At 38.4% G+C, this 17,270-nt stretch overlaps 1 non-coding gene across 1 annotated transcript; it reads right to left on the bottom strand.

Moving 5' to 3' along the window:
• Positions 1-16,737: 16,737 nt before the first annotated feature.
• Positions 16,738-16,844, bottom strand: LOC141625678 (small nucleolar RNA R71). Its single transcript, XR_012535445.1, has one exon. It is a non-coding gene; the product is annotated as a small nucleolar RNA R71 (small nucleolar RNA).
• Positions 16,845-17,270: the final 426 nt, after the last annotated feature.

Raw genomic sequence — 17,270 nt, 5'->3', positions numbered from 1 at the left:
AGTGTATATTAGGTAAAATGAGGAGAAAAACCCATGGTTTTCTCCTCTCAAAAACCGGGTGGAATGGGGAAGGAAAGAGGGCCAATGCATGCACAAGGTGGTCTTCACAAGAGCAAGTAGGGTTGCATGGCTAGGTCTAGAAGGAAATGATTATGTTTACCACTAACATAATCAACACAATATGTTCCTAATACTCCCCTTAATTTCGGTTTACATGGATAAAATGGACTCCATTTTATCTTTGTCAAATTGTCAATTTGTCATATGTCACATGTCACATGTCACATAAAATTGTTATGTATTTTTAACATATTAAAAATCAACGCATTAATAAAAATACGTCATATACAAAAATCGACTTAGTAATTCATAATTACTTGTACCAAAATATTTTACCAATTATAAATCACAACATCTTGTATTTATAATAATTTATTCATTCAAATGCAATTGTTTCCTTAAACAATAATTTCATCTAAGTAATTAAAACAATTCGATTACTTAGACCGTATCTTATTTAATCAAATTACAATGAGACACGTAAATATTACTTTCAAAATCGTCCGTCAATTTTAAGTAATTTAATTAACCCGTATCGTCATACGATCAATTAAGAGTGTTACCCTTTAGGTATGACCTAAGGGGATCAACTAATCACCACCGTCGCACGACAGTAATGTCAAACTCTAGCCAGGCAATCATTACCGATATGTGTGGACCAGTTGACAGTAAAATATTACTTCCCAATTGTATTCTTTAAAATGAGATTTAAACATGTGATCTTCATGATCAATAGTTGTGATCGCATTATTGTCGGAGGACACATATTCCAACACTGGAGATGGTGTGAGTCAATGGTTATATCGGAGTTCAGGACGACATGTTAGCCGTGAGTTTGAGTTATTAAGGGAGTAAGAAGCTGATAAAGTGTTTGCACGATATAAGATTTTGATGGAGAGTTAAGTGACGATATAATTAAGGATGGAATTGGAAAGAATGTTGAGGTAAATTTTGGTGATGGATATGGTATTCGTTAATGGGATGACAGCCAAAGAGAGGAAATGAATTATTATATTAAGAAATGATAGTAACACTACAAGAAAAACTAAAACAGGCGACCGAAATTTGGCGACTGATATATTTAGTCGCCAATTTGGCGACTGATTTTAAAATTGGCGACTGAAATCAGTCGCCAATATGGCGACTGTCTTTTTTAAAAAGGGAATCAAACTTGGCGACCGATATTTTAAATTTGGCGACTGATTTTTGGGTAGTCGCCGAATTGGCGACTGAAATTCGGTCGCCAAAATGAATTTCGATGCATGTTTTTAATGGAAACCAGTTGTCTTTTTTAAAAAGGAATCAAATTGGCGATGATGTTTTTAATTTGGCGACTGAAATAAGGGTAGTCGCCAAATTTGGCGACTGAATTTCAGTCGCCAAATTAAAAACATCAGTCGCCAAATTTTTTAATACATTCAGCGCTCCTCTCTCCTACTTTACTCTTTGCAAAACAAAAAAAAAGGGACGAGCGATTAACAGCGGCGACGACACCAACGAACAACACCACACAACCACCCTTCCACCGCCATTTCCACCGCCATTTCCACCGCCACATCCACCCTCTTCAATTAGGTTAGTTTTTTTTGTTTAATTTCAGTTTATATAGTTTAATTTGTTAGATTAATTTGTAGTTAGTTTGATTAATTTGTGGTTAGTTTGTTAGATTTATTTGTAGTTTGTATGTTAGATTAATTTGTAGTTAGATTTAGTTTAATTTGTGTTTGAATTAAAAGGGAATGATTATGAGGTTTGTCTTTAGGTTTTAGGTTATGGGGGGCGCGGGGAAGGGGGGGGGGTTCGGCCGTGGGTGGGGGTAGTCCGGTGGGTGGCGGTCGGCCGTGGGTGGGTGGGTCGTGGGTGGTGTATGGTGTTGGGTAGCTAAGTGATACCGTCTCATTATCATTAGTATTTAGCTAAGTGGAACCGTCTTAATTAATAATATTATTATTATTATTACTAAGTTAAGTGAAATCGTCGTATTATTATTAATATTAAGCTAAGTGAAACCGTCTTTTGCATTAATGGAATTAGCTAAGTGGAACCGTCTTTTGGATTAAGAGAAATTAGCTATTAGCTAAGTGGAACCTTCTTTAGGACTTGATTTTGATAAATTTAGTTTCATAATTCATGTTATTGATGAATTGAGGTAGAATAACCTTGTTATTTTTGTTTTTCTTTTCTCTTTTCAGGGTTGTCACCGCGCTTCTAGGGGGGGGGGGGGGTTCGGCCGTGGGTGGGGGTAGTCCGGTGGGTGGCGGTCGGCCGTGGGTGGGTGGGTCGTGGGGTGGCCGTGGGTGGGTGGGTCGTGGGTGGTGTCTGGTGTTGGGTAGCTAAGTGATACCGTCTCATTATCATTAGTATTAAGCTAAGTGGAACCGTTTTAATTAATAATATTATTATTACTATTACTAAGTTAAGTGAAATCGTCGTATTATTATTAATATTAAGCTATGTGAAACCGTCTTTTGCATTAATGGAATTAGCTAAGTGGAACCGTTTTTTGGATTAAGAGAAATTAGCTATTAGCTAAGTGGAACCTTCTTTAGGACTTGATTTTGATAAATTTAGTTTCATAATTCATGTTATTGATGAATTGAGGTAGAATAACCTTGTTATTTTTGTTTTTCTTTTCTCTTTTTCGGGGTTGTCACCATGTTGCTAGGCACCACCGTACGCGGTAGCTGTTGCTTCTTGTTTTCTTTTCATTTTTGCTTTTACTTGATTAGGTAACCTCCTCTTACCAGTTACCTTTTAAATTTACTAATTTTAGTTCAAATTATGTTACGGACTTTAGGATAGAAGCCTTTATTATGTGGTTGAATTGGGCTATTGATTGACTTAATTAATTTAGTACTTGATTGTGTTGTTGTTTGATTTGATGTTGACTTAGTACCCGTTCAAGAATTACTCATTAGGAGTAATTCTTGAATAGTCCCCATTTTGGGACTGTCTTTGTACGTTTCAAGTCATTTAGGTAGTAAACACTTACTTGTGATTTATTAATGAGGAATGAGTTTGGTGGCGATCCCTTTAATGTTCTTCGAATACATGTATATGTGGAGTAATTAGTTATTCTACATAGATGTGTATTTGGAGAACTGAAGGGAATTGCTGCCGAATTTTTTCCTCATTAATAAATTACAAGTGTGTTTGCTAGTGACTTCAAACGTACATTGACGGGTTTAGGTTGGAGTGATAAGGACCCCATTCGAAGATGGATTACTTATTGACAATATTTATATATTGTTTTCATATGTTTATTGTATAATGTGGAGTATAATGTTTAAATTTTGTATGTAATATTATTGTTATTTTTTAAAAATGTTTAAATTATTGTGGGGTCTTCTTTAGATTAAAATGAAGAAATTGGAACGTTCATGGATGTATGAAGGAAGATTAGACCATTCCAATAAGAAAAGACGTCCTACCGCTAGATTTATAAAGGGTGTTAGCGAGTTTATTGAATTTGCTAAACAACAAGATGAATATGACTTGGTAGACAAAAAACTTAGGTGCCCTTGTGCCAAATGCAAAAAACCTGAAATACCAGCTTGACATTGTAGTAGAAGAACATCTCATTATAAACGGGTTTAAGCCAAATTATTACAATTGGATTTCACATGGAGAAGCATATTCTCCAATTCATGAACAAGCTCACACCCAACAAATACAAAATGATGAGAACCCATATAGAGAGATGGTTGTTGATGCTATGGATTCCACTATTTTTAATAGTGATGACCATACAACTATTTCTGAAGAACAACCGCCACACCCACAAGCAAAAGCCTTTCTTGACATGTTAAAAGCCTCAGAAAAACCCTTGTATGAAGGAAGCAGAATGACATTGTTACAAGCCGCTTCTAGGCTAATTACCTTAAAATGTGAGTTTAATATGCCATTTGTTGCTGTTGATGGCATTGCCTCGTACCTTGAGGAATCTTTCCCCGATGATAATATCATGACCCGAAGTTTCTATACTACCAAAAAAGTAGTTAAAGGTCTTCAGTTACCGCATGAAAAGATTGATGCATGTCCTGAAGGATGTATGCTATTTTGGAAAGATGATGCTTTGCTTGACAAATGTAAAGATTTTGGGGCGGATAGATATGAGACAAGTGAAGGAGATACAGTTTTGGTGTTGAAAAAAGGCAATGGTAGTAAGAGGGCCAAAAAGAGTAAGAAACCAATAGCATGTAACAAATTGTTTTACTTTCCTCTCGCACCAAGACTTCAAAGAATCTATGCCACCAAAAACATTGCCGAACAAATGAGATGGCACAAAGAAAACCCACATGCTCCGGGGAAGATGAGTCATCCTAGTGATGGGGAAGAATGGAAATGATTTGATCAGATGTATCCTGATTTTGCCAAGGAACCCCGCAATGTACGACTTGGCTTGTGTACGGATGGATTTGATCCTTTCGGTAATTTTGGGAGGAAGTATTCTTGTTGGCCTGTTATGGTCACACCATACAATTTACCACCTTGGTTATGTATGAAAAGACCATTTATCTTCTTGTCACTTATTGTTCCCGGACCAAAAAGCCCGAAACGTAATTTGGATGTTTATTTACAACCATTAGTGGAGGAGTTGAAATATTTGTGGGAAGTTGGGGTGGAAACTTATGATGTGTCTAAAAAACAAAATTTTCAACTTAAAGCTTCCCTTTTGTGGACAATAAATGATTTTCCCGCCTATGGTATGCTATCTGGGTGGTCTACACAAGGACAAAAAGCATGTCCTTGTTGCATGGAGGAAAGTAAAGCATTTTAGCTTCCCAATAGCAAGAAAATAAGCTGGTTTGATTGTCATAGATGCTTCTTACGAGAGGGAAATCCACATAGGAAGAACAAGAAAGCTTTCACAAAAGGTGAAGAGGTGCTTGATGCCCCTCCGAAACGAGTGTCTGGGGATGAGATATGGAAGACGATATGTGATTTACCATCCCCTATTGTTGGTACCGAGGAAGAATTTAAAGAATTGAAAAAGCAGAAAAACGGTTGGTTTAAAAGAAGCATTCTTTGGGACCTTCCTTATTGGAAGACAATGTTTATAAGACATAATTTTGATGTAATGCACATAGAAAAGAATTTCTTTGAGCAACTAATTGACATGATCATGGATGTAGAAGGTGAAAAATGTGATAGCATTGCTTCTAGAAAAGATTTGCAGAAATTTTGTCATCGTCCCAAATTACACATTCGCGGCGACGGGTCTAAGCCAAAATCCATTTTCACTCTCGACAAAGCTAAGAGAAAAGTATTGTGTGAGTGGTTACAAAATTTGAAGTTTCCTGATGGGTATGCATCAGATTTTAGTCGATGTGTTGATATTAAGAAGCTGAAGTTGCAAGGCTTGAAAAGTCATGATTGTCATGTATTCATGGAGTGATTATTACCCGTTGCTTTGAAACACCTCGTGCCGACAAACGTTTGGAATGCAGTTGTTGAGATTAGTCAATTCTTCCGAGATTTATGTGCCTCTTCAATATGTGTTGATGACATGATTAAATGGGAAGAGCAAATACCACAGATATTGTGTAAGCTTGAAATGATCTTTCCTCCTGCATTTTTCAACTCCATGGAGCATCTACCGGTTCATTTGCCATATGAAACCAAAGTTGGGGGACCCGTCCAATATAGGTGGATGTATCCATTTGAAAGGTAATTAAGATAATCTAGCTACTTTTAAATTAAAATTAATAATAATAACTAATCTATTTATTATATGTTAACTTTATTATTAATAAAACTCATCATTAGCTTTTATAGGTTTCTTAATCATTTGAAGAAAAAAATTGGTAATAAAGCTAGGGTGGAAGGTTCTATATGCAATGGTTATTTAACGGAAGAGATTGCAAATCTTTGTTCTCTTTACTTTGAAAAACATATAGAAACCAAAGCAAAAAACTTGAATGTTGAGAAACCGGATGAAGTAGACGGAAGTTTACGCGAATTTTTTCAAACTCAAGATGATGAAGGGTGTTCATCAAAGGGGCAAACAAGATATTTGGATGATAAGGAGTATAATCGTGCCCACCTATACGTGCTATCTAATTGTGACCTCTTGGAGTCATACGAAACACAGTTTGTTAATGATTTCATTCAGAGGAATCCTAATATAAGTAAGGATGATGTTTGGGACAAACATGAGGACCAATTTCCATCATGGTTTCAGAAACATGTAATTGAGTTGAATATTCAAGATGACTTGATAAAAAGTTTGGCTTTTGGTCCTTAAAAAATGGTAAGAACGTGGAATCGATACTCGGTTAATGGGTTTAATTTTCAAACATTCAACCACGGTAAAGGTAAGACTAGGTGCAATTGGGGGATTACTATTTCTTCTCTTGATGACAACGAATACTATGGTATAGTTGAAGATATCTTTGAAATTAGTTATAGTGGACGTGACCGAGCTTATAAAACTGTCTTATTCAAGGTTGACTGGAAGGATAATTCTGTGGCTGGAATGAGAGTACAAGAACAATACAAGCTTGTAGAAGTGAATCGTACAAGAACATACTCTAAGTATGATCCATTTATACTTGCACATCAGGCTCATCAAGTGTATTTTGCTACTTATCCAAGCACAACAAATGATAGAAATCAAAATGCGTGGTGTGCAATCTTTAAGACAAAGGCACGGTCACAAGTTGATACAACTTTTTTCCAAGAAGAAAACGTTTCAAATGAAACGCTTTTGTCTCCACCCGATGAAATCAACTATGAGCACGAGAATAAAGATGGTGAAGACATGGAAGAGGAAGAATATTATGATGTGGAAGAGAGACTGCCGAGGGAGGATGAGGCGGAGGAGGAGGAGGAGGAGAGAAGGGAAGAAGAGGAGGAGAGGAGGGGGGAAGATGAGGTGAGGAGGAGAAGGGAGGAGGAGAAAAGGAGGAAGGACGAGGGGTTTGGAGATGAAGATGATTATGATGATGATGATGACGATGATGAGGATGAGGAAGAGGATGAGGATGAGGACGAGGGGTTTGGAGATGAAGATGATTAAATTGGTATAATTTTGTATTACTCAAGAGTAAATTATTAAAATTTAGAAGTCTGTATAATTTTCATTTATCATTATTTGTGTTAATTTTTATTTGTATTACTGCAGATGACTGGAGCAGGTCGAGGTAGGAAGCGTGGAGGCGGCTCAGGTTCTGGACAGAGTACGCGTCCGGAGGAGGAGGAGGAGTTTGTGCAGGAGGATCCGATCTGAGACAGACGGTGACGGTGAGAGAGATCGACGCTACCGACGAGCCAAAGACGGTGCCGATCACGGTACACTTCGGATCATCGGATGATTCTTGAGCCGGCGGGATTATGGTAAGTTTTATTCTTTATTAGTCTACTATTTTTTATTTCTTTTTTTTTTTTTTTTTTTTTTTTGTAAAATAATAATTGTTTGTTATTTTACATGTTCAAAATAAATGCAGGTTTATGGACGATTGCGTGATACGAGGTGTCACGAAAAGCACGAAGACTAATTTCGTGGGTCCAATTCCTACATCGTGGACACAAGCTTCTAATGCACAAAGAGAGGCGTGGTTCAATAACTTTCGGGTATATATTTTCCGTAATTCTTTGTTTTAGAAACCAAATAATTAATTTTGATAAATTTTTTAAGAACCAAGGTTATACTTTTATTTTATACTAATATGAAATTTTGTCGCTTTTTTTTTGTAGCTATCATTTGCTTGGTCACCGTCTCAAGAACAGAATGTCCGTAACAGGTACAATGACGTTGGTACTCGACGATATCGGGACGTGATCTGGAAGGTAATTAGGCGCCCAGAGGAACCAGAGCACATGAAAGGTATTTAATTAACTTGTTTTGTTATTTGTATTAATTAGCATATATCATACTTTCTTATATTATAAATAATATCAGTAACTTATTAGTTATGATTTCATATGTGTAATTGCAGGTGACAAGTATGAAGGCTTAATAAAGCATACCAAAAGTGAAGCTTTTCAGAAGAAGTCTAAGCAAGCATCCCTCAACAAAAGAGGAGGAAAGGAAGACGCCGTGAACGAGCCTACTCATTACGCGGTTCACGGTCGTTACGGATAAAGTATTGGGTGTAAGTTTGTCTATTATTTCACACTTTTTTTTTGTTTTCAATGCAACATGTTTATTTTATGTTAGATTTTTTGTTGATTTTCTAACATGTATGTTTTTTTTTTCATTCAGAAAGGAAGAAGAAGTCAAAGCCGATTGCGACGGTACCGGAACTGTTTATGGACAGACATTCCAGGGTTGACCACAAAGGGGTTAGAACTTGGACTAAGCCAAAAGACAAGCAATTATATGTAAGTTTTCCCTAACACTTAATTTTTGTTAATTTATTCTCTTTTAAAATGTCGTATATAAGGTGGTTACCATATAAACTTACAACCATTTGTTTAATATTGTAGGAAGCATTTGAACAAGAAAAAGCCGCCAATCTAGAAAAACCGGATAATGACATATGGTATGAGTTGGTGGATGGCTTCAAGAAAGGGCACGTGTATGGTACCGGAAGTTCAACACCGGCTTTCAATGAGAAAACGCGTAGAAGATCGACTTCAACAATTCCCAGCAACACGTATCAACCGGGAATTATTAGTCAACTTCAAAGTCAAATACGAGAGCGTGATGAACGTGATGCCAAACGTGATGAAGAACTTGCCAAACGTGATGAAGAATTCCGCCAAATGAAGGAAAGAATGGAAATGTTTGAGAATTGGTGGCAAGGTTGTACCCCGGACCTAGATCCAACTACGATCCAAATGATCCGCATGGTCCACATGGGGGGAGTGGAGCCGGTGTTGGCTTCCAAGTAAGATGATTTTAGCATCTAAGGTTGTAAAACTTGAATTTTAGACTTGAACATTAGAATAGCTTAGCTTGTAAAACTTTCATTTTCAATATATGAAATGAATTTTGAGAAAATGGGAGGTGTTGGGTTGAAATGTATGGTGTTGTGTGTGTTAAAATTTGTGATGTATGGTGTTGTGGAACATCGGTTTGTATGCAGGTTGTAAATATTTGGCTTGCAATGAAAACGAAAAAAACCACCAAAACATACAGTGGCTTTGGCGACTGAATTGAGATTTGGCGACGAAATTGATCGCCAATTTGGCGACTGATTTATGGTAGTCGCCAAAATGGCGATCAAAATTCGATCGCCAAATCTCAATTCCGCTAAATTTCTCACCAAATCAAGCTCGTCAACCAAATTTGGCGACTAATCCCAAATTTGGCGACTGAACTTCAGTCGCCAATTTGGCGACTACCTCAAATCAGTCGCCAAATTGGCGACTACCATATCAGTCGCCATTTTAGTCATTTGGCAACTGATTTTTCAGTCGCCAAATTTGGCGACCGACTTTAGTCGCCAAAGTTAGAAAAGGCGACTAAGGTCCGCGACTGACGTTTGGCGACTGATTTCAGTCGCCAAAATCAGTCGCCTGTTTTAATTCTTTTTGTAGTGTAAGAGAGTGGTCACATGAAGGATGGTGGTGCCATAGTGTTGTCACTAGTGGTCAAGGACGATGTCGCATATGGAAGTTAGTTGTTCTAAAGAGGATGATTTTGTGGAGACTGATGGGTATGTATGGTTGTGAGTGAGTATAAGATGTGCATATATAGGAGGTGTCTTCTAGTAGTTGGGTACTGACGATATGGTTACGTTCGTTGAGTGTTGATAATTATGCGAGTGAGAGGATATGTTGTGAAGGGCACATGAGTTAAGTTCGGACGAGAAGTATTCTTTATCAAGTGGTAACTTACGTGATCAAGATTGACTAGTTAGATTCGATTATGGGTCCATGAGGTGTGTAAATATTTGTGTGAGGTCCTGACCTCACGAGTAATGGTATGGTGTGATAGTTATGAGTCGTTATATATGTGATCCGCGTCATATGTTATATTTGTATGTGAATGTATGATATGTGTAAGTAGTAGTGTGAGGTTTTGGCCTCAAGAGTCATAGTATGGATGGTATTCAAAAGGTTATTATCTGTTATTCCGTGTAATATGCTACGCTGTGTTCTAGTAAAGCGGTTTTGATAAAGTCTTCTGGTCAAGAAAGTGGTACTGAGTCGGTGTTATGAGATTGTAAAAGTTGCGATGACTATCGATGTGGTTGTTGTGCACTGGGCACGGTAATTCGTGTTGTGATACGAGTATTTTCATGTTGTCACAGATTGTTGTTTGTTTACTGTTGTTTGCTGTCAGTGTCGGTGTTGGCATATCGAGTGTTGTTTTGTTTGTTAATGTTCCTTATCAGTTTCAGCTTCGGATTTAGGGTAGAGTGGGTTATGGAATAAAGTTGAGTATGTTTCCGTTGTTGTCAAGGTATAGTGACATTCTGTCAATAGGACACAACTTTCAGAGGTTGTTAGAATACTCTTAATCTTGTTTTAGATAAGGCGTTGGTGGACATAGTTATGGCAAGAGAATTGTGGAACATGTGTGGTATGAACTAGAAACTAGAGGTGGTTTAGCACCTTTTCTTGGGACAGTGAGCACGGAGTTTTGGGATTTAGTATCATGTCATGTTAAGGGTGAGTTTTGTGGTAAAAAAAGAGATGAACTTGAGAAGCTAATGTGAGATGAGTGTATAAGTAAATAGAAGTATGTTGTTTTGCGGTAATGTGGTAGAGATGGAGTGGTGGTTATATTGAGGATTATATCATATATGTTATGTGAGTACAGAATAATTGGAGACACGAGAACCGTTGGAGAAAGGGAGCCCTGGATATAGGAATGGTTGTAGGTCTTGAGGTTATAGTGGGTTATCGTTGACATGCGGTGGTAATGAGGTTTATGGGAGGTATAACAAAGGACCTAGGGACCTAGTATAGTGAGTTACGAGGACGTAACATTAATCTTAAGAGGAGTAGAAGGGGAAAAGAGAGTTTGATGGTTATACATGTTATAGTACAATTGGAAGTTTGAGGGTTGGTGTAGAGTAAAGGATGGATTCGTGTTGTGGTTTCGTGTTGTGGTTGATTTTATTACAGGTAATGGCAGTGCTCGTAGTAGTGTGATGTTTAGGAGTGTGAGTAAACTTCACTAGTGTTAACGGATTGTGTGAGGATGTTTATGTGTGTGAGTAAACTTCGAGGACGAAGTTCATTTTTAGGGTGGTAAAATGTAACATTCTGTCTTGATGGTTGATCTTATCCGGTGGATTGTCTTGGTAATTGAGGGTGCTAGTGAGCGTTATGGAAGTAAGACAGAGTTGGCAACACTTATGTTGTGGGTATCCGATAGTATTATGGAGTTAGTATTGGGAGTCTATGTTGTAGTTGAGACGATATCGTGAGCCATGTTGTGGAAGGAAGCGTGGTTGGTGGAGGTGGTGTTAGGTGTCAATGTTTTATAGGTTGGGTTTGAACTTCGGGGACGAAATTATTTTTAAGGGGGGAAGATTGTAATACTACGGTTTTCCTAAGCTGGTACTCGACCGATTATGGCCTACTCGGTCGAGTAAGGGGTGTTGTGTGCCCTGGTTTGGCTACTGCCCAGGAACACTCGGCCGAGTATGTGGAATACTCGACCGAGTAGAGGGTACTCGGCCGAGTATACTCTATACTAGACCGAGTATCCGGTCTGACGAGTGTTATTTCTGCGGTTTTGATTAAAATGATTAGAGATTATATATAATCGTTTGTCAGTTTCTAAAATCATTTCTCCCCAAAACATAAACTACGTTTCATTCTCCTCTAATCATCTTCATCAAATCCAAGGCAAAGGTCGTCGATTGTGGGTTCTAGCATCTCATTCAGTGTCAATCGCCGTAGTAAGTGTCTTATCCTTGTTGATCTACTGTCGTTCTTATAAGTTAACAAACCCTAACTTGGGTTTATTTGGGAGTTTAGGGTTTTGGTCATCGTATGTGTTGTTGATTGTTGATTATCGTTGTTGTAGGTGATGATGTGTTATAAGTTGTACATTTGTATTATTGATTGCAGCGTAGCGGATTGTGAAAAGGTAGGGTTTCCCTACTCAGTTACTGTTAATTTATTTAAGAATGTGATTGTATTGTGTATGACTGTTTTCTACTGATCATCGGAGTGTTGGTGTGGTGGTGGTGGTTGTGACGATGTTGTGATGGTTGTGGTGGAGTCACTTGTGGGAGTGGCTTCACGCCCTAGTTCGCCCTCCGTAGAACCGGTCACGGGAGGGGATGTGCACATTAAGGGACAAGGTTATCGCTCGTTGATGAGCGGGATTTTAGTGGGGATTGGCTGCGGTCCCCCACTGGCGGCGTGGGCTACCTATTGCGATGGGTAGTCTGGCAGGGCTACACACCTCGGTGTGTCGTCGGTTACTGTGTGAGATCGGGAGACCGGGGACGGAGGATGATCAGCTGGTTACTTTATGCACTTATCTTATTTTAATTATTCAGTAACTGACCCCGTTGTTGTTTTGTATAATCTGTGGTGACCATTCGGGGATGGTGAGCAGATTGTGACAGGTGATGCAGTCGTTTAGCTTTGGGGCGGTCATTGGGAGTCACCACGCAAGCTTAGCTACCACTGTTAAGAGTTCTAGTTGTCTTTTTATAGTTATTAGTTTTTGGATAGTTCTTTATGTCGGATTTTGAGACTATGTAACTTTAAACCTTTCGTACTTTAATAAATGTATTTGAGTTGTTGCTTTTGATATACTAACCTCGGGCAACCGAGATGGTAACAACCTTTCATGCTAGGGCAGTCTTTGGTAAGGTACCTTGGTATGAGGGGGTGTTACAAACCAAGGATTAAAAGTTTTGACGAACATGTAACCACATGCATAATAAGTAACATGTAAGAAACATTTTCAAAATCGACCATCTTTCAAATCAACAAAGCATGCTCAAAAAGTCATACATGAACAATAACATTGAATACAATTAATAGCTATAAACATAAGACATAAACAAACCAATACATGAACAAAACATTTAGTACAATTAATAACAATACAAATTATTAAGGAACGAAAAGCAAGTACAAATATAACTCATGTAAAACAATTGATAACGATCGGAAACATTAAGGCATAAACTAACAAATACATAAACAACACATTTAATACAATTAATAAAAATATGAAACATTAAGGCATAAAAAAACAAGTGCATGAACAAAACATGTAGTACACAATTAATAATGATGCTAAACATTAAGGCATAAACAAACAAGCCCTTAATTGTTTCTACCCAATTTACTCTCACTCATTTACTAAGTCAATTTATTTTAGTCATCAACTAAGCGAGAGTTGGCAGCATGATCGCTCTGATACCAACTGTAACAACTCAGAATATAAAATAAAGGAAAAAATTCTATGAAGGAAATATCAGAGTATAATACCGATAATTGGGTCAAGGTGGTGGAATCACCTAACCAAATCCGGATCGATACTAAATCCAAACCAAACTAATACATTATTCAAAGGTTCTTAAAACATAAAGCAAAGTCCTAATTCATTATTAAGCTCGCTTCGCACACTCCCCAAGCAAGCATTAATGAGTCAGCAACAATCTGAACAACCTGAGAATGGGAGTCGACAATCAGTCGGGAGTAACTAAATGCTCTCCCAGTCATGTTTACAATAATTCAATATAACCAACAATTATTAACAATTGAAATGCAAAATTAGTAAACATGTGAGATCATCTATACTCATGAAAACATGACAACAACTCACTACCAAACAATGGCATAAGAAGATAATTATTCGAATTAATGACTCCAAGTCAAAAAACATGTGACGATACATAACACAAACCACATTATGACATCATGCACATCATAGAACCATCGTGACCACGTATCACGTGACCAAACCAACAATCTTCTAGAGCGTATAAAAACTGCCTCTAGTTATAAGCACAGTGTATAAAATGATGCCGTTAGAGCGTATAACAACTTTCTCTAACTGTCAGAGCGTATAACAACTGCCTCTGAACTGAAGGAGCGTATAACAACTGCCTCCATCGATGTGGACCGTATAACAACTACATCCAAGGTACTATGTATAGCGTATAACCACTGCCTATATGTCTAAGACCTGGCCAGACTCTCGGTGCAATAACTGTACACCAAACGACACTCGGGGAATATAGCATATAACAACTTCCTCCATTACCTCCCGACCATAGACCATACACCAGACCCCAAAGGGTTGCATTAGTTCATTCCGTTTGGTATATAACTGATACCTTACGTCATCTATACAACCAGCCCACAAACAATGTATAGTGTAACTGACCATACATACATGTGAATAATAGAACTATCAAATCATAGGATATTATAACTGACTATCCTACAATCATATGAACAAGAGTAATAAACGATATATGCAAACATAGCGTTATATAATGAAACTGAACACCTCATTACATGTGAAACAAGTATCAACTATTCAATGTTATAGTACTTGATGCGTGTCTAAAATATGATGTTTCGCACTCTATTCTACACACATTTCAGAGCTCATTCTTGTAGTTTATGCTATATTTCTCCCTATTTCCGTCTACTTCCGTATTTTGTACTTTATTGCAGAAATGTGAAGAATTCAACGGAAAATCAAGCCAAATCCGTCCCCGAGTAATCTACATTGCAAATGACGTATAGGAACTGCTTAAGGAACGAGCTTGGTGCGCAATCCAAGGCCCAAAAGACAAGTCCATGTGTTTTGAGAAGTCAAATAGCAGCTCAGCCAGTCGATCGACTACCACCTTCAGTCGATCGACCAATGCTTGGGTTCCAGAAGCCACTTTGTTTCTTGTGAGGAGCGATCGATCGACCACCTTATCGATCGATCGACCCGATTTCTATTCCAGACGTGAATTGAAAGACCGTGAATCTTGAAGCCCGTGAAGTTTAGGTTTAGGAAATAAGATGTTGCGTTGATTGCTATATAACGTAACATAAAACCATCAGTTTAGATATCTAAGTTTTTACCTAAGTTTCTATCACAAATACAAGATTTTTGAGTTTTATTCATTCGGGTAGTTAGGGTTTGAAACATCGGTTTGACATTGGATTTTCCTGTTCTTATTCTTAATCGTTCCGCTGAATCTTGGTATTTCTTCGACCCTAATTCCAATTTTATTGTTTTACTTTCATTGTTAGTATAGGTTTGATAGCTAGTGTCCCAAAAGCCAATTATCATATCATCATTGTTGTTATTTACTCTAAGCATGAATTCATTAATTGTTATTAGTATTATTATTGTTATTACTTTCATCATGAGTAGCTAATTCTTTAGTGCTAGGATGTAGGCGATTTATGGCATAGGCGGCATTAGATCGAGAAAGTCATTTGTTTCGTGTTGGTCGATCGATCGACCTTTTCGATCGATCGATCCGACCTCGTAGGGTTCATATTCGTTTTAATTGAATTTAATCTTGTATTTAACGAATCGAATGCATGTGACCATTAGATACCTATTTCGTGACTGACCCATTAGATCGAAAGATAGGAAAGTTATTTGACCATCAATTAAATCGACTAAATCGTGCTAAGATCGAAAGATAGGTACAGTTTAGACCGTTAGTCACTTTTCAGGACGAAACTTAGTATTAGTGACATTAGGGACCTATAGCGAGATCGAGAGATGCTATTTGTTAAGAGTGGACCGAGAGGACCTCTTTATTTCCCGCCTTACCTGCGTTTGATTCAGACCGACTTAGTTTCTTTGCCGCGCCTAAGCTATAATGAACCGACCATCCTAGTACCCTTCTTTTATCTGTTTAAATCGTATTTTTAGTTTATTATCTTTGTTTGCTCTTAGTCTTAGACCAATTCAAATCAAACCCCATAATAGTTACCTCAGACTGAACATAAATCAACTAAAGTTTACAACTGCCTCCTTGTGGTTCGACCCTGTTACCACTAGCCTAGGTTAGTCTTAATAGGAGATTATAAATTTTATCTTTGGTACTCACAACGACGGGTATCAAATTTTGGCGCCGTTGCCGGGGAGGCAATAGTCCTAATTTGAGTTGTTTTTATTTTTCAGTCTTTCTTAGTTTAAGGGACATCCGTTCCTTAAACTTTTCTCATATTCTTTTTGTAGTTTCATCTTATGTACAGGTCACAGGGTGGAGAATTAGTACCGTTGAACCCTGAGCTTGAGAGATCCTTGTGCGAGTTGAGGCGAACACAAAGAGTATTACCGACAGAGGAAGAGCTGAGTACTCTGTCAAGCTATTACGAGAACGATCTGTTCGAAGAAGACCCACAGTCTTCACCCGTTTCCACTTCTTTAGCCGAGACAGTTACTTCTCCGGAAATTCCAGTCATGGCCGAGGAAGCAAGTATAGCTAGTTTTTCTGAGCCGACAGCCGATAACTTATATAAGGGGTTCGAATTACGGAGATGCCGGAAGTTCGAACCAAAGCCTGCCTATATTACTATGGTTGAGAGAAACCGATTTGGGAGCTGCAAATGAAGATGCAAAGAAGGCATATGGAGACCTTTATTGACTACTGCTGCTCCATTCCCCCACCAGCTGGCGTGACCCAGGATCAAATCAAGGAGACTATGTTCATCTTCTCCCTCCGTGATGCTGCAAGGGAGTGGTATAGAGATTTGGACCGAACCGCTCAGGGGATCACTGATTGGAACACATTGGCATTAGCGTTCTACAAGAAGTACTTCTCTGCTTCAAGGACGATCACTATTAGAGCTCAAATCACGGGCTTCAAACAAGGGCCAGATGAGAATTTCCATGAAGCATGGGTCCGATTCAAGAAGTTGGTGCGAACCATACCGCACCATGGGTTCGAAAAGTGGAGTTTGTGCAATCATTTCTACAATGGGTCAGTCTGACGATCGAGGGGCCATTTTGGATGCTGCAGCCAATGGAAGATTCGCTGAAAACTTGGGAGCAACCAAGGGGTGGAAGATCATTGACGATCTAGCTACCCACAAGGCCGAGTATGGGAATTCGAGAGGTAACCAGAGGAGAGCTGCTGAATCTTCCTCTGTTGCTGCACTTGAGGCTCTCAACGCGAGATTTGACAAGTATGAGCTAGGAGGAGCTTCTAAAGCTGGGATATACCAAGTCAATGCTGTGTCGGACGGTCCCTTCGTCTGTGAAAGGTGTGGAGTTGAGGGCCATGTCTCGAAAAACTGCCCTAGTCCCTTTGAATCTTGTGCTGCCTTTCAACACTATAGGCAGACAAACACCTACTACGAGCCAAGCCACC

Source organism: Silene latifolia, chromosome X (assembly GCF_048544455.1).
Source record: "Silene latifolia isolate original U9 population chromosome X, ASM4854445v1, whole genome shotgun sequence".
In the NCBI taxonomy this organism is placed as follows: Eukaryota; Viridiplantae; Streptophyta; class Magnoliopsida; order Caryophyllales; family Caryophyllaceae; genus Silene; species Silene latifolia.
The sequence above is the reverse complement of the archived record's forward strand: the minus strand, read 5'-3'. Positions and strand labels throughout refer to the sequence as shown.